General features: G+C 48.6%; 1 pseudogene; it reads right to left on the bottom strand.

Annotated features, from left to right (window-relative positions):
- Positions 1-1,365: 1,365 nt before the first annotated feature.
- Positions 1,366-15,459, bottom strand: LOC123055444 (putative disease resistance RPP13-like protein 1; annotated as a pseudogene).
- Positions 15,460-23,561: the final 8,102 nt, after the last annotated feature.

Genomic DNA, 23,561 nt, shown 5'->3' with positions numbered 1-23,561 from the left:
TTCGTCGGTCGTAAGTTCTTAATCTCGTGTTCCCGTTTGGAGCTATTCTGAACGAATTTTGTCAGATTCATCGCGCACGATCGATCATTTGAAATTTCCTTTGACCAGCAGCCTAATCTTGCAGTCCGTCACAACATTCGTGTTGTAAGTTTTTGGATTCGACGATCGTAGCTTCATCTCTCTATGAACAGCAGTCTACTGCACTGACGCTGCCATGTCGAGCTCCTCTGTCCTCTACTCAGAGCTATCCTATTCGTTCCTCTCGACGCCGAAGCTCTTCCCCTTGATCTCTTTACCCACGTCCTACTACACTAGAGTCGTTTCCGGCGTCGCTCATCTCGGCCTACTCTCTGTCGTCCTCCTACTGCACTGACGCCGCAATGGCGCGCACACTGCTTTCCTGTATCCTCTGCCTTTGTGCACACTGCAGTTCGCCGCGCCGCCGACGGGGTCAATCATCTTGGCCTCCTCTCTCTCGCCCTACTACACTGGAGTCGTTTCCGGCGTCGATCATCTCGGCCTCCTCTCTCGTCCACTGCACTGAGGATACCATGTCGCAAGCACTACATTCTCCTCCTCTGTCCACTGTCTTAGCGCGAGCACCGCAACTAGTTCGCCGACGGTGTCGCTCGCGGTGCCGCCGACGGGGTCGCTTGTCCACGACTCCATGCTCGTCATGTCGGACACGGCGCCACGACCACTATACACCGCAGTCGCCATGGTCCGAAGCACACTGCATTTCTTCTCCCTCTTCCTCTGCTAGCTCTTAACCCTGTGTGCTAAGTGCAAGTGCTAGCTCTTAATCATACCTCATGCGGGCAATCAAACAGTGTGTAGTTGCATGCGCCGAGACAATGCAGGTAACCAAACAACATGCCAAAGTTGATCCCCTAATGCAGGAAGTCCATATGTAGGCAACCAAACAACTCGCAGATGTCGCATATGAGGCTGTTTTTTAGAGCTAGGCTGGGTTGAGATCTGTATGCAACGCGGGTACTATTCAAGACTGCAACCAAACACGCCCATAATAACCTGAATCTGTCCCCAGGCTAGGGATTTCTGTAGCTGGTGTTAAAACAAATCAACACTTACCAACTCTGGTTTTATTATATTATTACTATAAAAAATCACAACTTACTGCTAAATATCAACCTGAATCTGTCTCCAGGTTTATTATTAGTATATATCTCTTGTGGGCAAAATATGCAATTTTAGGCCTAGTGAGTCATATTGTTCTAACTGCTAAAAAAAAGAGTCATATTGTTCTTGGAATGCAACAGGGGAATTGCATGTTTTAGCTGCTGGGTTGCATCCTCAAGACTCCAACAAGGCAACGATATATTCTTTTTTCTTTGAAATGAAGAAGGCATCGATATATTCAACAGGGGAACCACATGTTTCCGTCAGGGATCGCAGGATACAGATTCAGGAACATGCACTCAACTGTTTATATAATAGTATACAAAATACAGAAATGGAAATGGGACAAAAAAAAACTTTGAAAATTTGCCAAATCTTGCGTGCTCCAACTCCAAGCAGAGGCGGATGGCAGAAGAGAGTCCTTCTGCAAATTACATACCAGAAACTGATAATACCGTCCTTCTCGCTCTGATTCCAACCCCTCGTCAGACCAAATTATAATCATAATCTGCAAGGCAAACATATAGTAGATGTATTAAGTCGCAAACATAACTACTTCCTGAAGCAACGCTCCAAAATGGAAAAAAGAATGCAACAAAATAAAGGGGACTCTGTTCTTACTTGCGGGGCCACATAAACCTTTTCCTGGGGATGTGTTGAATCTTTTGCCAGTTTGGGTGTCCATCTGTTTCACAAGACTTCATAAACCCATCGTTGCAGTCCGAGAGTGCAAAATCCTCAAGAGACTGTGGTAGCGTTGGAACCGACCGCACATTCAAACATCCATCAATGTATAGTGATTCGAGCGAGCTGAGGTGCTCCATATTGCCTGGCAAGGCATTCCAGCTGCAGTACGACAGCTTGAGCGAACGAAGCTGAATGAAACCCTCAAGTTCTTGCAGCTTCTCTGGTCCACCATTTTGCCTGCACACCATCCAGTTTGGGTATACCAAACCTCCGTAGCCAGTGATTTCTAGTTTTTCAATCCCCACGGGAGGACAGAGGCCCTCAAGTACCTCTGCTGCAACTCCTGGACTTGCATATAATGATAGACCTGTGAGCCGTTTCTTGGCAGCTAGATCGAATTCAAGAGCTTCCTCTCTGCTTTGAACATTTCCGAGACCAGAGATAATCAGTTTGCCGCTGAGCCTGTTTAGGTACCCCAACTGCTTTGCCTCGTGCCCTTGTTCATAACTTACTTTGAATTCTGGAATTGTTTGGAGTGAGACAAGCGTACTGATGTTTGAAATTCGCAATGCGGGACCGCTGAATACATGCCGCAAGTTGATAAGATCACCACAGGACAATACCAAATCATTGCATCGACCAAAATCTAGCAGCTGCATCTGGTAAAGCTGGTTTAGACTGCTTGGTAAAATTACTTTGCATTCACAATTTGTCCGAAAAGCAAGATAGCGTAGATGTTTTAATTTACTAATAGATTCCGGGACAAACAATATACTTGGTCTAAAAATAAATGCACCTGTTTCCAGACTCGAAGCAATTGCTAGAACCCGCAGTTTCGGCAGACTCTTGAGTATTTTCTTAATGACTATTTCCCCAACTGGTGTATCCCTTCCAACACTATAAATGACAAGAGTGTGTAAATTTCCCAACTCAAGAATCTTCTCAGTAATCAATGCTGCATCATAACTCTGAACAAAAAGATGGCGGACGTCTCGGGGAACATCACCTGTCCATCCTCCTCCTTTTTGGCTCGTGTTATTGTCAATTCTGATGCAGTCACTTCCAGCTACTACCTCTCCTAAATCATGCAGCAGATCATGAACTAAATAGTATTCCTTTCTACACGTGATGTAATAGTCCCAGTCCTGGCCTCCTGCTTGAAGAAACGAGACTGACAATAGCTCATTAAAGATTTCCTGACCAGCATCTTCAATATCGATCCCTTCATCTGTGCTTCTTATGAACCCTTCTGCCACCCACAGTCTAACTAATTCATCACGGTACAAGTGATGTCTCCTAGGGAAGATACTGCAGTAAGCAAAACAACGCCTAGCCTGCTCACCAAGCTGATAGTAGCTCCACCACAGAGGCCCTCCCCATACCTTGAAAAGGTCTTGATCTCCGACACTTCTCCAGTGGTTGACATCTGGTCGTCGACGTAAGTTTCCTCCCACTGTCCTAGCTGCTAGAGGTGACCCCTTCAGCTTTTCTGCAATCTCCTCACCAATGGTCTTGAACAGGCTCTAGTCTTGGCCTTCTTCGAGGGCATAGTGCATGAATAGCTCGAAGAAGGCAGTATCATTAACCTCATTTATTGGCATTGCAGTATGTCGCACACCGGGACCTAGATCCGACAATGGAAATTTACTTCGAGTTGTCACTAGGATCTTGCTTCCTCTCTTTCCTTTCTTCAGTGGAGAAAGTAACTTTGGTAGCTCCTCGTTACCGACATCCTTGTTGCACCAGACATCATCTAGTACTAGAAGGAATCTTTTTCCATCTAGTTTCCTCTCCAATTCCTTTTCCAAGGTATTCAGGTTATGAAATTGAGGGCATGCAACCTTAGGCTCTGAAGCTGCCTCATACAACTCCTTGAAGATGTCGCCCACACTAAAACTCTGAGAGACATGGACCCACATAACCAGGTCGAAGTGACCTTCCTTGTTGTCTTTCTTGTCTTTCTCCTCATGGGCATAAACCAATTGTGCAAGGGTAGATTTCCCTGACCCACCAACTCCATGTATGCCAATTACAGAAAAGCATAGACTGTTGCTGGTGCTTGGTTGAACACCACCTTCATTTTCATGAAGCATTACTATGATCTTGTCGCGGTCATTATCTCGACCAAATACCTTCTGGGGAGAAACTGCGGTAGTAGGACGATTAACATCCATTACATGTCTTCTATTTCCATCATTTATGCTTGACAAGTTAAGCTTATCCAAAATTTGGTGTGCTTCATTTATATTGTCTTCTATCTTCTTGAGGCTCTCTATCAACTTTTTCTTTGACATGCCACTCTCCTGCGAGACACCAAATAACAAGCGAGAAATCTTTCAAAAAAATTGTAGGTGGCCATTAGAGAAGAGAGATTTTATCTTCACACAAACTATCCTGACACTAAATAAAGAAAAAAGACTAATGTAATATAGGGAATTCGTCTACTCTCCGATATACTTTAAAAAAAATACGCCAAGGGATCTAGACTGACTTGCCAAAAGCCTAGTTTTGCAGAGAACACAAGGCAGTCACACAGAAACCACACACACATGTCCGTCTGTCAACACCATCATGCACACGCATGTGTGCACGCACATCCTGCACACACTATATGAACATACTCATGAGCTAGAAGTTTGGTAATTTGGAAGAAGGAATTTTGTTTCGCAAAGGGAAGCCTAAGAGAATACTCATGGGCAAGAATCACGGTATACAAGAGATAACATTGGGTACAAGAGGAATTAACATTCTCTACTACCGTATTACTATATTTTCGTGCTTTGTTCTCATGATGTTGGTGAATCCTACCAAAAATTACTTCGGCCCCGCTTTATATATAAAGGACCACGACCAAAGAGATACAAGGTGATGAGGAGACCCTCTTACAAAGCAGATCAAAGAAAAACAAGAAAATAGGAGGATCCACACCCTAACACAAAGCTACCTAAACTACCAACAAAGATGAAAGTTCGCTCCAAGGAAAATCGCCGGACCTTGTTGCACTCTTCCACGCCACACTAGGCCTCCCGAGCACCAGCCCACACCGAGGTGAACATGTCACTACCAAGCCAGACCACTAGAACACGATCTGGGCACCACCAGTGCCAAAGCACCACCGACACTAGGATCACCCAACTTAGCATCCTCCGCCGTCCACACGACCAAACAATGCCACCGCCGCCGCCGCCAAGACGCTTGTTGAGAAGCCGACTTGACGGACCGCCACCTGAGGCCACCGCCTCGACGTCAAATGAGAACCCACCACCATGTGACACCACAAGCCGACATTAATAAGCTCACCAAAGATGGCACACCACAACACTACCGGCGCCCCTCACCTGTCAACCACGAGGCCGAAAGAAGGAAGGCCACTCGACAACGGGAACACCGACCACAAGTGGAAGACAGCGGCCACGACCACGACTCCGGATCATCGCCCCACCCTGCCCAGAGCTGGGTAGGTGTGGGGCCCTCGGCCAGGATGACCCCAGCCGCGACACCCCTTGTCGTGCCCACCGCACCAGGAGGATGGTGACAGTAGCCCCTGGTTGTGCCTCCCAACATAGGCCGGAGAGCCCCGTTGGGCCATAGATCCGGGCCACAACAAGCTCGCGAATGGCATGTCCCCAAGTCAAGGCTAGGTGTCAAGCGAGCGCTCCTGGCTGCCAACACCATGCCCGAGGCGGCCACCTCCCGGGAGCGCCTAAAGAGCCCCACCGGTGGCGTCTGAGCCGCCCACAAGAAGGGACACTCGGATCTGGCCGAATTGGAGCCACTGCCGACACGGCCGACTACCCTGCGAAGCCCAGCAAGCATCAGACGACCGCGACCCCGCCAACCAAGCCCGACATTGCGCCGCCACCACGGCCGACCACCCTGTGAAGCCTGTTGGATAATCAGCAACTAGCTTTACTGAGGGCCAAAGGCTAGTACATATACAGATGTGGTAAAGTGAAGAAAAGCTCCTTATACAAATGGGGATGTACAGGAAGGAACTATACACATCTAACACCCCACCTCAAACTCATGGTGGATCAACACCACTGAGTTTGGAGAGGAAAAAGCCATGCTACGCTCGAGTCTGTGCCTTCGTGAAGAAGTGTAACTCAAAGGGCACATAGTGAAGAGCGAGATTCTGATCCTGCACAGCAGCACGCACAAAGTGAGCATCGACACCGATGTACTTGGTGAGCTCATGCTTCACCGGATCACGCGCAATACTGATAGCACCAGTACTGTCTGACAGTAAGGGAGTCGAGGTAGTAGCAGACACACCAAAATCCTCAAGTAACCATCGTAACCAGATCACCTCAGCCGTCAACATAGCCATGGCTCGCAAGTCAGCTGTTGTACTCGAGCGAGAAACTGCAGTTTGTTTCTTTGTCTTCCAGGCAATAAGAGAGCCACCAAGAAAGACACAATAAGCAGACAACGAGCGTTGATCAGAGGGATCACTAGCCTAGGTAACATCAGAGTAGGCCTGGAGCTCAAGAGAGCTGGAGCGGGGAAAGAAAAGGGGCTGAGAGATTGTGTCACGAAGATATCGTAAAACACGGAGGAGATGACTATATTGAACAGAGGTGGGGGCTGAAACAAACCGACTCAGGATGTGGACAGGATAAGAGATGTCAGGACGCGTAACAGCAAGATAGACAAGACTGCCAACAAGGTGACGATAGCGAGTGGGATTAGGAAGAGGGTCACCATCAGAGGCACAAAGCTGAACGTTGAGCTCCATAGGAGTCACAATTGTGTGCTCATCACCGAGAGCTGCGCGAGCAAGAAGATCCTGAATATATTTTTCTTGGGAGATGTAGAAGCTATCAGAGGTCAAGGAGATCTCAATCCCAAGAAAATAGCAAAGTGGACCAAGATCAGTCATGAGGAATTGGTGGCGAAGGCGAGCCTTAACAAAGGCAATGTAGTCAGAGTCGTCACCAGTGATGGTCATGTCATGAACATAGAGAAGGAGAAGAGTCCAACCACGAGGAGATATGTGAACAAACAATGCGGGATCATGGTCACTGGGCAAGAAACCAGCGGCAGTCACCACTGAGGCGAAGCGCTCAAACCAGGCGCGAGGGGCCTGTTTAAGACCATAGAGGGAGCGGCGGAGTCTACAAACCATACCATCAGGAGCATAGTACCCCGGTGGTGGCTGCATATAAACCTCCTCACACAACTCGCCATTGAGAAAGGCGTTCTGAACATCAAGTTGAGAGATTGGACAATGACGAACAGAAGCCACAACAAGGAGAGTGCGGACAATGGTCATGTGGGCCACAGGAGCGAATGTCTCATCATAATCGCGTCCCTGCTCCTGCTGAAAACCACGGGCCACAAGACGCGCTTTGTAGCGCTCAAGAGAACCATCAGAGCGATCGTAATCTTGTAGACCCATTTGTAGGTGATGGGACGAATACCGGAAGGGAGGGAAACCAGATCCCATGTGCCAGAGTGCTCAAGGGCAGCAAGCTCTTCGGCCATCGCAAGCTGCCATTCAGGCTGAGTCATGGCAGTCCGATAGGAAGTGGGCTCAGCAATAACAGAGAGACCGTATTGATTAGGAGAATAGCGATCAGGCGGAGGGCGAGGCCGAGCATGGAGGTTATGAACCGGGGGAGGTGTGAAGGGAGGTGCACCAGAGGTGGAAGGCGCGTCAGGGGAAGTACTCTCAGTACGAGGGCGACGAGTATAGTGGAGAGGAAACGGTGAGAGAGGGCGGCGGACTGGAGAGGACGGTGGAGAGGTGGATGAGGAGGATGGGGAAGATGGTGTCGGTGGTGAATTAGACTGAATGAGAGGTGCAAGATGAAGAGGGGAAACATGAGGCACATAACAGGGTGTATCGGGAAGGAGAATAAAAAAATATCGTCCACAGAGAAGCTCGAGGAAGAAGGACGTGGGTAGTAAGAGCGAGACTCGTCAAAGGTCACATCACGCGAGATGCGCAAGCGACGACCAATAGGATCCCAACAACGATAGCCCTTGTGCTCATCACTGTAACAACGATAAGGTAACTGGGTCTGTTTGCCAAGTCTAAAACCATTACAATGTAAAGATACATCCCCAGATACAGACCCCAAGAGGCCCTGACGCACTAAGGATGACAAGCGAGAGCCACAGAGGTGACCAAGGCGATGATGCCACTGCTGGAAGGACACAGACGAAGATGCAGCAAGAGCATGAGAGCTGGCAGGAGTGGTGGCAGCGGAAGGAACACACAGCCAGTCAACCTCCCAAAGGCCCTCTGACTCACGGCGCCGGGGGCCAGCACCAACCAAAGCCTTGGTGCGACGATCCTGAATGGAGCAAGAGTCGGTATCAAGAATGACGCGACAACCAGAATCAGTAAGTTGGGCAGCGGAAAAAAGATTCATGGTAAGGCGAGGAACATGTGAAACAGTCGGAACAGAAAAAGATGGAGTGGAAAGAATACCACGACTAGCAACAGGAAGAGGTGTGCCATCGCCAGTAAGAACATTAACAGGTGAATCAAGAGGTCGGAGAGAAGACAACGCGGAAGAATCAAAAGACATATGAAAGGAGGCTCCAGAATCCAGAACCCATGAAGATGTACCTGACTGTGTAGATGCTGGCAGTGGTGGAGAAGGGGATGCACTCACAGCAGCAGCGGAACCAGTCGATGAAGAGACGGAGGAAGCAAGTAGACGCTTGAGGCGTACAATGTCCTGGTCAGTGAGTGACAGAGTCGAGGAAGACACAGTAGTCCCGCTGGAAGAGGAGCGCCTCTGGTCTCACTTCTTCTGGCAACTATCAGACTCTGGGTGACCTGACCGGGAGCACTAACCACAGACGGTGTCACAGCACGACGTGCCCTTCTCAGCATAAGGAGGACGTCTCACCCCCTGGAGGATTAGGCAGGAGCGGCGGAGCGATGAGGCGAGCAGACGACGGAGGAGCTAGGGCGGCCAACACTGACGGAACCAGAAGCAACCCAGCAGAGAGAAGGCGGGTCTCCTCAGCACGAAGCTCAGCAAGTACCTCCGAGATAGGAACACGACCGCGAGCAAGCAAGTGAGCACATCGAGGCTCAAACTCAGACCGGAGACGAGATACGAACTCATGAGCCCGCTGAAACTCCAGATCAGACCGAGTAGTCTGACAGCAACGGCAAGTTCCACAAACAATCATCCGAAGAGAGTCAAGCTGGCGCTAGATGGCAGAGCACTATAAATAGAACTCATCAACAAAGGAATCACCTTGCTGGAGTGCGTGCTCCTGACGCACCACAGATAGGTAGAGAGCATCACCAGAGGGCTGATAGCGCTGACAGAGATAAGACAACATCGCTGCAACTATGCCGAGTCCCATGAACTCCGAAGCAAACCGAGGGAGAACACTCACAGTGAGAACAGCAGCAGCTCGAGCATCATCATTGCACCACTGAGTGTAAGCAGATAGATCATCCCGATAGACGGAAAGAGCATTAGAATAGGCGGAGACATGCTGATCATAAGCATCAACCACAGCATCATCAAGAGCCTTGGCTGCATCCCGATCAGCCTGAGAAGCGTCAGCAACAATCGCCGGCGGTACCGTCGGGGTAGGAGCCACCGGAGCAACAGGGCAGGGCGGACAGGGAACCTCGCCAGAGAGAACGCCCCACGGTAGAAGGCCCCGCATATGGATACGTATGAAACCCGCAAACTCAGCATAGGTGCCTTCGAAGATCACCGAGCACTGAGGGACAGCGACATAGCCCGAAGAAGACATGAGGAAGTCTCCCTTCTGTTTCTCTGCCTTTTTTGGAGTCAACGGACAAGGGAGACTCGATCTGGATCGGATCGAGCGATCGAGGTAAAGGAGCGCTCGCTCGCGCCTGCGGCCGGGCCAATCGAGCGCCGCTCGCTCGGGAAGCAGGGACGAGCCGCGCTCGCGCCTGCTGCAAATCCCGAGCATCAAGCCGACCGAAAGGGAGCCGGGAGGTCAGCGGAACTGGACCGGAAGGAAGCGGCAACGGCTGGGCCTGGGGCGGCAACGGCCGAACGAGAAAAGGGCGGCGACGGCGCGACACCGGGCCGGGACGCCGGCGGCCGAGCAGGTCAGAGGCAGCGGCGACCCGACGGGGTAGCGACCGGACTGCTGCTATGGCGGCAGCAGCGGGTAGGAGGCCCAAACGAGCCGGAGACAGCTCCTGCCGGACGGAGAAGGCAACGGAGCAGCGATTCCAGGCCGGGAACGGGAGGGGAGACGGCCAGAGACAGGCCACGGCGGCCGGAGACGAGCAGGCTAGGTACAAGGCGCACGCAGTTGCAGCGTGCGAGAGGGAGAGGCTAGCCTGGCATCTGATACCATGTTGGATAATCAGCAACTAGCTTTACTGAGGGCCAAAGGCCAGTACATATACAAATGTGGTAAAGTGCAGAAAAGCCCCTTATATAATGGGGATGTACAGGAAGGAACTATACACATCTAACAAAGCCCACCACGCAAGGATCAGACAACCGTGACCCCACCGCCCAAGCCCGACACTACGCTGCCGCTGCCCAACGCGGCCAACCTACGTCAGATTTGACGAGTGGGGGGGGGGGGGGGGGGGCGGAAGACCCCGTCGGCCTAGCTCTTCCCGATGGTGCACCTAGGCGGTGACGAGGACAGAGAAAGGGGAAGGGGCCCAAGGTCGGTGGTGCTATGGCCCCCCTCCCGTCGCTTGCAGATATGACGCGGGAGGGTGGATGGGAGGGGGAAGGAGCCTCAGTTCGTTGTCTTTGTTACTAGCACTAAGAGCAACTCCAACGCGCAGACCTAGACAGACGCGTGTGTTGTCCGTTTGGGCGCCGAGCGGACGGGTGTGTCCACTTTTTGGTTTGGTTCAGCCGATGCGCCCACGGGTGGCCGACCCATTTCCCCACGTCCAATTTTTTTCAAAAACTTGCGGCTGAAATAAACATAATTACACATAACATTAAAAAAACGTGCCCACACGCTGCCCTAGGCCGGCGTCGCCGCCAGTCATGTCGATGAAGGGTAGCGGTGGCCCAGCCCACGGGAATGCACTCTCGCATGCCGCGAATGCCCCCTCCTCCGGCGTCTGATGCGTCTATCTCGTGTCCGCCTGGACACAAACCGAGCGCAAATTTGGACCTGAAATGTGTCTAGCGAGCGGACCGCTTTTGAGTTTGGGTTGGCGCATTAGACCGTGCCGACACAAACGGACGCACGCAGACCATTTGTGTCGCCGTGTTGGAATTGCTCTATCCATGTTGGTGAATCCTAGAGAAGGGACCCATCTGTACTACTACATATCCCCTGACCTTTTCTTGTGGCTTATGAGGCAAAGCTTAGTTTGCTTCTGTCCAAACTTTCTAGATTTTGGCTTGCAAAACATTTCGGCGAAGGTTTAGGCCACATCCTATCTGGCCAATGGATTGGCACAAAAATACAGCATGTGATCAAAGATCCAAAGAAATGCCAACCGTTTGACTTAGCATGGATGTGTTTCTTGTCGGCTAATTATTTCCGACTAATCACTAGACGAACGCAGCATCTTCACCAAGAACAACTGAATTGGTGTCCACCTGGATGGCTTGAATTTTGATATATATGATTGCTCGGATCTGTAGCTCTAGCTCCTAAATGATAGTGCTATAACTTTCTAAAACATCTCTGTTAGCAGAGTATTTTCATACACGCCGATCGATGGCAATTTATTTGACGTGGTGAATGATCCAAATCCACATACCTTGAGAGCTGATGGGAAAGTCTTCGGGGCATTTTCATCTGTATATGATTAATTGTATTTCCTAAAGATAAATGAAATGCAGTCGACCTATTTTATACTAGAATAACAACTGTTTGGTGAGTGCTGTTTGTGAATTGTATATAATCCTTTGCAATTTTTGTTCAGATCTATACACTACACCACGGTTGTTATTAGGAGGCGTTTTAGTACAGGCGTCCTTATAAATGCCTTCAAATTGTATATAAGAAGGCATTTTTGGGATTCGCCTCAAATCCGTGTATATAGGAAGGTGTTTTTCCACTTTGCCTCAAATCCCCGTATATAGGAAGGCGTCTTGAGAAAATGCCTCGGATTGGAAGGAGCTTTCAAGGCATTTTTTCAAATCGCCACTGAACGGACATGGATTGGAGGCGTTTTTTAAGTCGCCTCATCGGCGGCCACACGCAGACAGCCGCGCGGCCGGCGCTGGACTCACTTCTGGCTGGACTGTTGCAGTGCCTGCGGGGACGGCAGCGCGGGACCATCGGATCCACATGAACCGGGACAAATGCCTCCCGAGGCTCGGTCGGGCCTCTGGGCGCACGAACCGGGACGTATGCCTCCATGGGTTCCGGTTTTTGACTGAACCGGGACTAATGGGCTGGCCAGGCTCCAACCAAAACTCTATTTTCCACTAATGCGACAGGCGCGGTCAGAAGGTTAGCCGGTGACCGAGCTGATGCAGCCATGCATGAGAAAGGCGCTGACGCGCATGGCTTCCCGGCATCGTTGGGCCGCCGGCAATGCGTAGGTGATGCATGCCTCCTGTCGAGAGGGACATGCATGCATATGCCTCTCTGTTTAGATGGTTGAATAATATGCAGTTTTATCTAAGCAACCATGCATGGTCTTCAGTCGACGCTGTCTTCGAATCCTTGTTTTCTGCGGACGACGATTCAGAGTTAATTTTTTCTCTCATGCGTGAGCTCATGTTAGTCAGTTTACTTAGTCCCATACTGCTTACAGAATAAGCGCCGGACGAGCTAGCACTATGTGAAAACGCCAGCGAACTTTCACTTAGCGGCAGTATGTGAAAACGCCAGCGAGCTTTTGAGGCGTTATTCTAAAATGCCTTCTTTACTCTTTCCCTTCACGATCAATTCTAGCGTTTTTTTTCATCTAAGAAAAATAAAAAAATTCTAGCGTTTTCCATAAACGCCCCCAAATAGAAGAGAAGGCATTTCAAGCACTTTTAGAGGCATTATATAACGCCTTCTAACATCACCCGTGTTGTAGTGATAATCGCTCCATTGTGATTGTGCTTGCATAACTGTTTGTCCGCAGATATATTCTTTTATGATTTGATTGTAATAATTTCTTGAGGAGGACAATCTACGAAAAAGGGTTTTTCCCGCTTTATATTACAAAGCAACCAACCAATACAACCAACGGTAAGTGCTGGAGCGGAAGCAGTACAGACACGCCCAAAAGAACCGAAAGAGACACAACAAAATAAACAAATGCCGACAACGGCGGATCAACAAAAAAACGAAGAAGCCTCGCGACCACTGCGCCCACCAAAAATCTTCCAGCGAGCTCCTAGACTCCGAAGTGCTGGAACCAAACAACACCTCCAAGAAGGGACGCGACGATGTCGACGCTGCTGCCAAGGGTTTCCCCCGGTACGCGACGAGGAGAGAGGAAGGGTAGCCCACGACGCCCTCCAGGAAGGTCCGGTGGCAACCTCAGGCGCCACCACGTCGGTGTCGGTCAAGCCGACCTGGATTTCTCCCGGTCCCAACCTTCACCTCGGGCACTCCGGAGCCCGCCACCAAACCGACCACCACCTTGCGCCAACATGGTCTTGAAGCTTCCACGCCGTCTAACCACGGCACCACGAAGTGAGGTCTGCACACCGAAGACGAGGAGCCGGGACTAGAGGCAACAACACCGCCAGCACGTAGGAGGGCTCAACCTCCACCATCAACGACGGTAGCCGTTCGGACGCAATAGCAGGAGCATACCAGGCCCGTGAGCCCGTAGGCCAGGCTGAGCCCTCAAAGGCCCGTAAGCTCCCGCCTTTGCGCTGCAATAGGCATGCCGTTGGTGTCGCCGCTCCCGGTCCGAGCTGCTCCTCCTCCTCCGTCCCATAATATAAGAGCATTTTTTACACTAATGTAGTGTCAAAAACGCTCTTATATTATGGGACAGAGGGAGTACCTTTTAACCGTTATGACATATAATAAATATATTGTTGGTAAAACTGATGGTTGAATTTAATCAAGAAAACGACTGTGTCGTGTACGTAAGGACGGGGGAGTAACATGCTTTTCCCTTGTTAAAGGGCGACAGTTCATGCCCAATAGAATATTATTCTATTCATTGTACATTTGTACAAAATGTCAAGCTGTCAGCACTTATGAGCTTGAGGAAAGGAAAGCTTAGTATTGCATTGGTGTTTTAAGTCTTTGAGTAGTCAAATGAGCTAAGCTCCTCTGAATGAAACGCCTGTCCTACTAAGCCCCAAAAAGGACTTCTAATAAGAAATTATTCTGCTAAAGAATAGGCTCGCCTATAAATAGAATGTTCTTTTTCGGCTCAAGTTCCTTGCACTTCAAATAGGGTCCTACTTTGTTTTTTGTGGAATGCGTTTGAAGGCGGATTCCTTTAGTAAAAGAGGCGTTGTGGCATCTAATATTGCCTTGTGACCAAGCCCATGAGAAGGTAGCTTAAGGGATTCAACAATAGGGTCGATCAGAATGGTCGTACTGGCAAAAAGGAGAGGGTTGGGGCGCGGGGGTGGGGGAGGGGGGTGTCGCATGCCGATGAAGATGGATAGTGTGAAAACATAAAACTTGTTCTTAGAGACTATGTTTACTATGCCCTCGGTCCGAAATTACTTGTCGCGGAAATGGATAGAAATGGATTTATCTAAAACTAAAAATATGTCTGGATACATCCACTTTTATGACAAGTAATTCCGGACAGACTATATATTTATGTTAGAGTTTGCAGACCATTCTAACCAAAGTTGTCAGAACTAAAGAAAAAGGAAAAGAGCAGGTATACAAAAACGATATCATGAAGAGGTAGAGAGGAAACACACGGGAGAAAGGACGGTCATAGCGGCTGAAATTAAAGAGAGCATCTGGTATGTGAGGACGACGAGAGGGTGGGCTGTATCATTTGTTCATGCACAATATTTTTTTTTTTACAAAACCTCTCTTTATTCCGTGGAAACGCTATGTGTACATGGAAGAGCAAAACTGGAGGGCTGAGAGAAATCAAAACAAATGGAAGCAACATAAATACCTCGTTTTTTAGGGAGAAGAACTTGGCGACAGAAGACCAGAACTTGTCCATAGAAGACTGCAGTTTGCCGTCTTGGGTCTGTCTCTCAAGGCAGTGATACTCAACAGCATCCAAGATTTCTTCGGCTTCATAGAAAGCAGATTTAAGCTCCTTGAACAGCTTCTCTAGACGAGGCCTGTATGGGCTCGTCTCGACAACTTGCATCACCCTTTCCAGCACCAAGATTTTCTTTGCTGTGTCATATCCAAGGTAATCGAATCCTTTGGTGAGGATCTTGGAGATGATGGGCGAGGCGACCCAACCTAGAGCAGAGCAGATACGCCCCATCCTACAGCAGCAATGCTAACTGGATCCATGGCTACAATTAACTTTGAGCGAGGGGCGGGGGAAGAAGGCTAGGCTGCAGTGCAGGTTGTATGAATATGTAGCTCAGGCTGGTAGGAGTTAGTAATAGGTAGTACTTGTAGGAGAAGTCATGACGAGAGAGACCAATTAGTTGTAGTACAATAAACTAAAAATTTACCCCTGGGTGGCTGGGTCGTAACATCATTAGTAGCCAATAAACTAGTTTTCATCTCGACCAGCTCCGAACAATGTGGTGTAGTCTTTGTCTTGCTGAGGTTGAAACAGCTTCTTCGAAGCTTCGTCTAACAGCACCTGCTCGCAGTCGTGTGGCTGCTTTCAAAGTCCAAAAACCCACTCCGGTCTTGCATGTTGATGAAGATAGTCGACCTGTGGCACAGAAGCTTCCTTGGGTCGGTCTCTTTTTTTCAACTTAATAAATATTGCCATCTCATAATTATAAATCGGGAAAATCTACTTGTATGGCGTTGGGCAACCGTTTTATCTTCAGAGCCAAACCACTTGCGTGACCTTTTTGGTCGATGTAGAAAATTCCTGAGTGAAACCAGCCGTCACTTTTCCTTCTAGCGCAATCATGCACCGATTTCCGCTGACCACAATCCTGGAGCTAGCTGAAAATTTGTGTTAGCCAGTTGTTTCTAATACTCGAGTCCTGCAAAATTAGTGTCGATGACTCTGTATGATAGAAAATTAGCGGGTCTATGCGATCTTCCCTGACGAAACATTGCAGAAGTCTAGCGCACGACAGCGACACAGCTGACTCTTCTGTGAAATAATGGGCATCCATCATAGATGAAGACAAGTACACTTGCAGCTAGATCTGTAATACGTACTCGGCAGCCAACATACATGAGATGAACTACTCCATCCATCGATCTTCCCCGACGAAATATCCAAGCACAAATGCAGAAGAAACAATGCACAAGTTTTTTTAGGGGAGAAACAATGCACAAGTGAAACACACGACGAGGGAGAAGGGGGTAAAAAGCCTGTGGCGGTGGGGTTTCCTGGGACCTCCTATACGCCGCTCTTTGTGTCTGATTCGCGCACGACGCACAGGAACAACCCCTGACTGGGCCGACCAGCTGAGGTTTATAAGAACTATCACACGCTACAGATCTAACACCCCCCCCCCCCCCCCCCCCCAAAAAAAAAGAAAAAAAATCTCAAACATTAATTTGAATTTTCAAACGTGATTTCTTTCTGATTGTTTCTTTACTGGTTTTAGTTTTTTCTTCTTTATTTCAAATTGAAAATTTCAAAAATTGTTAGCATTTTGAAATAAATGTTCCAAATTTTAAGAATTCCAAAAATTATTCATTTTATTCAATAGACTGTCCGCATATTCAAAAATTGTTCACGTTTTCAAAAAATGTTCCTGTTTTCAAATTTTGGTCGGAATTCCAAATTGCTCACGTTTCTATATTTTTTATCCAACTTAGAAAAATGTGCGATTATTCGCGGACGGAGGGAGGAAACACAAAGAAACAAGCCTTGTCCTCACAATTCATTCTAGAAGCACGGTCATTTCTTTTCTCGTAAACCGGAGTATCCTGGCCTCTGCATCATAAGATATACACATCTATCTCATTTAACGTGAAACAAGTTCGAGTCATCGAGTGTCAGAAAATAAGACACATTAAAGGAAAACATGACCACAACCGATCAGACTCGAGATTACATACCTCGTCCACATAATCTATGAGTAGCTCAGCAGCCAAACTTGTTTGAATAAACACTGCACAATCGTTTCCAGCCGGTTGCTCTCAGAGGCCATAAGCGCCCGTACGTCCATATGATACAGTCATGACCACATGCGGACTGAAATTGTAGCCCGGTAGATAACCTACAAGAAATCAGGAGTGAATGATTGGTTAAAAATGCAGTCATTCCAATAATTCCATATTGCCGAGAGAATGGCATAAACTCCTATATGAATTTGGTCCTTCAACTTATGTTGAATAGCATCCAACAAATTCCCAAACAAATTTCAAATACTCGTTGGTAGTGCCAAATTATAAGTAACGTGAATCGTGCCTCCGATCCTAGCCATCCGTCACAAAAAAACAAACACAATTGAAAATGAGAATCTTGGACTAGTAAATGGTTCGCGTGCACCCTTGTCTGCGTCGAAATCACTGTTCTATATCCGATTCAGGCTGAAAAATGTATTTGACTAGAATTGTCGAACAAGCGGTAGGGCTAGCCATGCCGGGATGATCTTGTCCAGCTCAGACAGCAAGGATGAGAAAGAGGAGGAAGATGAAGTGCGCGAAATTGGGGTGGAGCAACAAGAGAAAATACAGGTTGTATTTGATGAGCTCTGCCCTCCACCCAAATTGGAGACTGTAATAATAAATACTGATCAAGCATTATCCAGCCATCGAGCATGTCGGGCCTGACTTCCAGACCCATGTTGCAGCAAGGGGTGTCGCATTTGCAAGTCTTAGAGAATTGATGTTGAGTGGGCTGTCCGGATGCAAGGAGTGGGAGTGGGAGGCGGAGGAGGAGCAGAGCAAAGTCATAGCCATGTCAGCTCTGGAGCTTCTTGCAATCGTGAACTGCAAGCTGATACACCTTCCTCCAGGACTTGTTAGTAACCGCAGGTACAATCTGAGAACCATGCGCCTACAGGATCTCACGCTCCTAGAATATGTGCACAACTTTCCTTGGGTTGTGGAGCTGAATGCCCTGAGATGAAGCGGATCAGCGGCCTCGCCAAGGTGCGGAAGGTCCACATCTACAATTGCCCAAAGCTGAAGCTGCTGGAGGGTGTGCAGGCGCTGGACAGCATGGAGCTGGATTGGGAACACTGGGAGGTTGCTGGACCAGATGCCCAAGGCCAAGGGGTATCTACAAGCCCAAGACGAAGTGCCGCCGGAGCTCCCAGAAGACCTTGTTATAATCAGGTGGGCATGCAGCTTTGAATGCAGTGACGACGAGATCAACAATTAACTTCACCTGTATGTAAATTTCTTGGATGCTTTGAGAAGGAGCATATATAGTATTGCTGCTCAGCTGCATGCGTCAGTAGATTAATTACATTTGTTCAGTTTCGTTTGTGTTTGGTATTGTAATTAAGGTGGTGTTGTTGTGACAAGTAAGACTAAGACTAACAAGTGTGGGCTTGTTTTTTGCAGGTAGCTGATGTTTCTCCTGGTCTTGATGTTGCATGCGTGCTCTGCAAAAATCTGAATCTCAAGACGGTTGGTTGCAGTTGGCGATTAACTCTGAATAAATGGAGTTGGATTCGATTGGGTCCAAGCTCAAGCTCAAGCCCAAGACGAACTACCGCCTGAGCTCCCAGACAATGCCACCTTGATATACGCTGTGAACTGTCAGACGAGATGAACAATTTCGCCTGTAATAAGAGAGTATACTCTTTGTATTTCTCGATAATTTCGCCTGTAATAATAAATACTGATCAAGCATTATCCAGCCATCGAGCATGTCGGGCCTGACTTCCAGACCCAGGTTGCAGCAAGGGGTGTCGCATTTGCATGTCTTAGAGAATTGATGTTGAGTGGGCTGTCCGGATGCAAGGAGTGGGAGTGGGAGGCGGAGGAGGAGCAGAGCAAAGTCATAGCCATGTCAGCTCTGGAGCTTCTTGCAATCGTGAACTGCAAGCTGATACACCTTCCTCCAGGACTTGTTAGTAACCGCAGGTACAATCTGAGAACCATGCGCCTACAGGATCTCACGCTCCTAGAATATGTGCACAACTTTCCTTGGGTTGCGGAGCTGAATGCCCTGAGATGAAGCGGATCAGCGGCCTCGCCAAGGTGCGGAAGGTCGACATCTACAATTGCCCAGAGCTGAAGCTGCTGGAGGGTGTGCAGGCGCTGGACAACATGGAGTTGGATTGGGAACACTGGGAGGTTGCTGGACCAGATGCCCAAGGCCAAGGGGTATCTACAAGCCCAAGACGAAGTGCCGCCGGAGCTCCCAGAAGACCTTGTTATAATCAGGTGGGCATGCAGCTTTGAATGCAGTGACGGCGAGATCAACAATTAACTTCACCTGTATGTAAATTTCTTGGATGCTTTGAGAAGGAGCATATATAGTATTGCTGCTCAGCTGCATGCGTCAGTAGATTAATTACATTTGTTCAGTTTCGTTTGTGTTTGGTAATGTAATTAAGGTGGTGTTGTTGTGACAAGTAAGACTAAGACTAACAAGTGTGGGCTTGTTTTTTGCAGGTAGCTGATGTTTCTCCTGGTCTTGATGTTGCATGCGTGCTCTGCAAAAATCTGAATCTCAAGACGGTTGGTTGCAGTTGGCGATTAACTCTGAATAAATGGAGTTGGATTCGATTGGGTCCAAGCTCAAGCTCAAGCCCAAGACGAACTACCGCCTGAGCTCCCAGACAATGCCACCTTGATATACGCTGTGAACTGTCAGACGAGATGAACAATTTCGCCTGTAATAAGAGAGTATACTCTTTGTATTTCTCGATAATTTCGCCTGTAATAATAAATACTGATCAAGCATTCTCCAGCCATCGAGCATGTCGGGCCTGACTTCCAGACCCATGTTGCAGCAAGGGGTGTCGCATTTGCAAGTCTTAGAGAATTGATGTTGAGTGGGCTGTCCGGATGCAAGGAGTGGGAGTGGGAGGCGGAGGAGGAGCAGAGCAAAGTCATAGCCATGTCAGCTCTGGAGCTTCTTGCAATCGTGAACTGCAAGCTGATACACCTTCCTCCAGGACTTGTTAGTAACCGCAGGTACAATCTGAGAACCATGCGCCTACAGGATCTCACGCTCCTAGAATATGTGCACAACTTTCCTTGGGTTGCGGAGCTGAATGCCCTGAGATGAAGCGGATCAGCGGCCTCGCCAAGGTGCGGAAGGTCGACATCTACAATTGCCCAAAGCTGAAGCTGCTGGAGGCTGTGCAGGCGCTGGACAGCATGGAGCTGGATTGGGAACACTGGGAGGTTGCTGGACCAGATGCCCAAGGCCAAGGGGTATCTACAAGCCCAAGACGAAGTGCCGCCGGAGCTCCCAGAAGACCTTGTTATAATCAGGTGGGCATGCAGCTTTGAATGCAGTGACGACGAGATCAACAATTAACTTCACCTGTATGTAAATTTCTTGGATGCTTTGAGAAGGAGCATATATAGTATTGCTGCTCAGCTGCATGCGTCAGTAGATTAATTACATTTAGTTTCGTTTGTGTTTGGTAATGTAATTAAGGTGGTGTTGTTGTGACAAGTAAGACTAAGACTAACAAGTGTGGGCTTGTTTTTTGCAGGTAGCTGATGTTTCTCCTGGTCTTGATGTTGCATGCGTGCTCTGCAAAAATCTGAATCTCAAGACGGTTGGTTGCAGTTGGCGATTAACTCTGAATAAATGGAGTTGGATTCGATTGGGTCCAAGCTCAAGCTCAAGCCCAAGACGAACTACCGCCTGAGCTCCCAGACAATGCCACCTTGATATACGCTGTGAACTGTCAGACGAGATGAACAATTTCGCCTGTAATAAGAGAGTATACTCTTTGTATTTCTCGATAATTTCGCCTGTAATAATAAATACTGATCAAGCATTCTCCAGCCATCGAGCATGTCGGGCCTGACTTCCAGACCCATGTTGCAGCAAGGGGTGTCGCATTTGCAAGTCTTAGAGAATTGATGTTGAGTGGGCTGTCCGGATGCAAGGAGTGGGAGTGGGAGGCGGAGGAGGAGCAGAGCAAAGTCATAGCCATGTCAGCTCTGGAGCTTCTTGCAATCGTGAACTGCAAGCTGATACACCTTCCTCCAGGACTTGTTAGTAACCGCAGGTACAATCTGAGAACCATGCGCCTACAGGATCTCACGCTCCTAGAATATGTGCACAACTTTCCTTGGGTTGCGGAGCTGAATGCCCTGAGATGAAGCGGATCAGCGGCCTCGCCAAGGTGCGGAAGGTCGACATCTACAATTGCCCAAAGCTGAAGCTGCTGGAGGCTGTGCAGGCGCTGGACAGCATGGAGCTGGATTGGGAACACTGGGAGGTTGCTGGACCAGATGCCCAAGGCCAAGGGGTATCTACAAGCCCAAGACGAAGTGCCGCCGGAGCTCCCAGAAGACCTTGTTATAATCAGGTGGGCATGCAGCTTTGAATGCAGTGACGACGAGATCAACAATTAACTTCACCTGTATGTAAATTTCTTGGATGCTTTGAGAAGGAGCATATATAGTATTGCTGCTCAGCTGCATGCGTCAGTAGATTAATTACATTTAGTTTCGTTTGTGTTTGGTAATGTAATTAAGGTGGTGTTGTTGTGACAAGTAAGACTAAGACTAACAAGTGTGGGCTTGTTTTTTGCAGGTAGCTGATGTTTCTCCTGGTCTTGATGTTGCATGCGTGCTCTGCAAAAATCTGAATCTCAAGACGGTTGGTTGCAGTTGGCGATTAACTCTGAATAAATGGAGTTGGATTCGATTGGGTCCAAGCTCAAGCTCAAGCCCAAGACGAACTACCGCCTGAGCTCCCAGACAATGCCACCTTGATATACGCTGTGAACTGTCAGACGAGATGAACAATTTCGCCTGTAATAAGAGAGTATACTCTTTGTATTTCTCGATAATTTCGCCTGTAATAATAAATACTGATCAAGCATTCTCCAGCCATCGAGCATGTCGGGCCTGACTTCCAGACCCATGTTGCAGCAAGGGGTGTCGCATTTGCAAGTCTTAGAGAATTGATGTTGAGTGGGCTGTCCGGATGCAAGGAGTGGGAGTGGGAGGCGGAGGAGGAGCAGAGCAAAGTCATAGCCATGTCAGCTCTGGAGCTTCTTGCAATCGTGAACTGCAAGCTGATACACCTTCCTCCAGGACTTGTTAGTAACCGCAGGTACAATCTGAGAACCATGCGCCTACAGGATCTCACGCTCCTAGAATATGTGCACAACTTTCCTTGGGTTGTGGAGCTGAATGCCCTGAGATGAAGCGGATCAGCGGCCTCGCCAAGGTGCGGAAGGTCGACATCTACAATTGCCCAAAGCTGAAGCTGCTGGAGGGTGTGCAGGCGCTGGACAACATGGAGCTGGTTGGGAACACTGGGAGGTTGCTGGACCAGATGCCCAAGGCCAAGGGGTATCTACAAGCCCAAGACGAAGTGCCGCCGGAGCTCCCAGAAGACCTTGTTATAATCAGGTGGGCATGCAGCTTTGAACGCAGTGACGACGAGATCAACAATTAATTTCACCTGTACGTAAATTTCTTGGATGGTTTGAGAAGGAGCATATATAGTATTGCTGCTCAGCTGCATGCGTCAGTAGATTAATTACATTTGTTCAGTTTCGTTTGTGTTTGGTAATGTAATTAAGGTGGTGTTGTTGTGACAAGTAAGACTAAGACTAACAAGTGTGGGCTTGTTTTTTGCAGGTAGCTGATGTTTCTCCTGGTCTTGATGTTGCATGCGTGCTCTGCAAAAATCCGAATCTCAAGACGGTTGGTTGCAGTTGGCGATTAACTCTGAATAAATGGAGTTGGATTCGATTGGGTCCAAGCTCAAGCTCAAGCCCAAGACGAACTACCGCCTGAGCTCCCAGACAATGCCACCTTGATATACGCTGTGAACTGTCAGACGAGATGAACAATTTCGCCTGTAATAAGAGAGTATACTCTTTGTATTTCTCGATAATTTCGCCTGTAATAATAAATACTGATCAAGCATTCTCCAGCCATCGAGCATGTCGGGCCTGACTTCCAGACCCATGTTGCAGCAAGGGGTGTCGCATTTGCAAGTCTTAGAGAATTGATGTTGAGTGGGCTGTCCGGATGCAAGGAGTGGGAGTGGGAGGCGGAGGAGGAGCAGAGCAAAGTCATAGCCATGTCAGCTCTGGAGCTTCTTGCAATCGTGAACTGCAAGCTGATACACCTTCCTCCAGGACTTGTTAGTAACCGCAGGTACAATCTGAGAACCATGCGCCTACAGGATCTCACGCTCCTAGAATATGTGCACAACTTTCCTTGGGTTGTGGAGCTGAATGCCCTGAGATGAAGCGGATCAGCGGCCTCGCCACGGTGCGGAAGGTCCACATCTACAATTGCCCAAAGCTGAAGCTGCTGGAGGGTGTGCAGGCGCTGGACAGCATGGAGCTGGATTGGGAACACTGGGAGGTTGCTGGACCAGATGCCCAAGGCCAAGGGGTATCTACAAGCCCAAGACGAAGTGCCGCCGGAGCTCCCAGAAGACCTTGTTATAATCAGGTGGGCATGCAGCTTTGAACGCAGTGACGACGAGATCAACAATTAATTTCACCTGTACGTAAATTTCTTGGATGGTTTGAGAAGGAGCATATATAGTATTGCTGCTCAGCTGCATGCGTCAGTAGATTAATTACATTTGTTCAGTTTCGTTTGTGTTTGGTAATGTAATTAAGGTGGTG

The sequence above is a fragment of the Triticum aestivum genome, chromosome 2D (genome assembly GCF_018294505.1).
Source record: "Triticum aestivum cultivar Chinese Spring chromosome 2D, IWGSC CS RefSeq v2.1, whole genome shotgun sequence".
NCBI classification, from domain to species: domain Eukaryota; kingdom Viridiplantae; phylum Streptophyta; class Magnoliopsida; order Poales; family Poaceae; genus Triticum; species Triticum aestivum.
The sequence above is the reverse complement of the archived record's forward strand: the minus strand, read 5'-3'. Positions and strand labels throughout refer to the sequence as shown.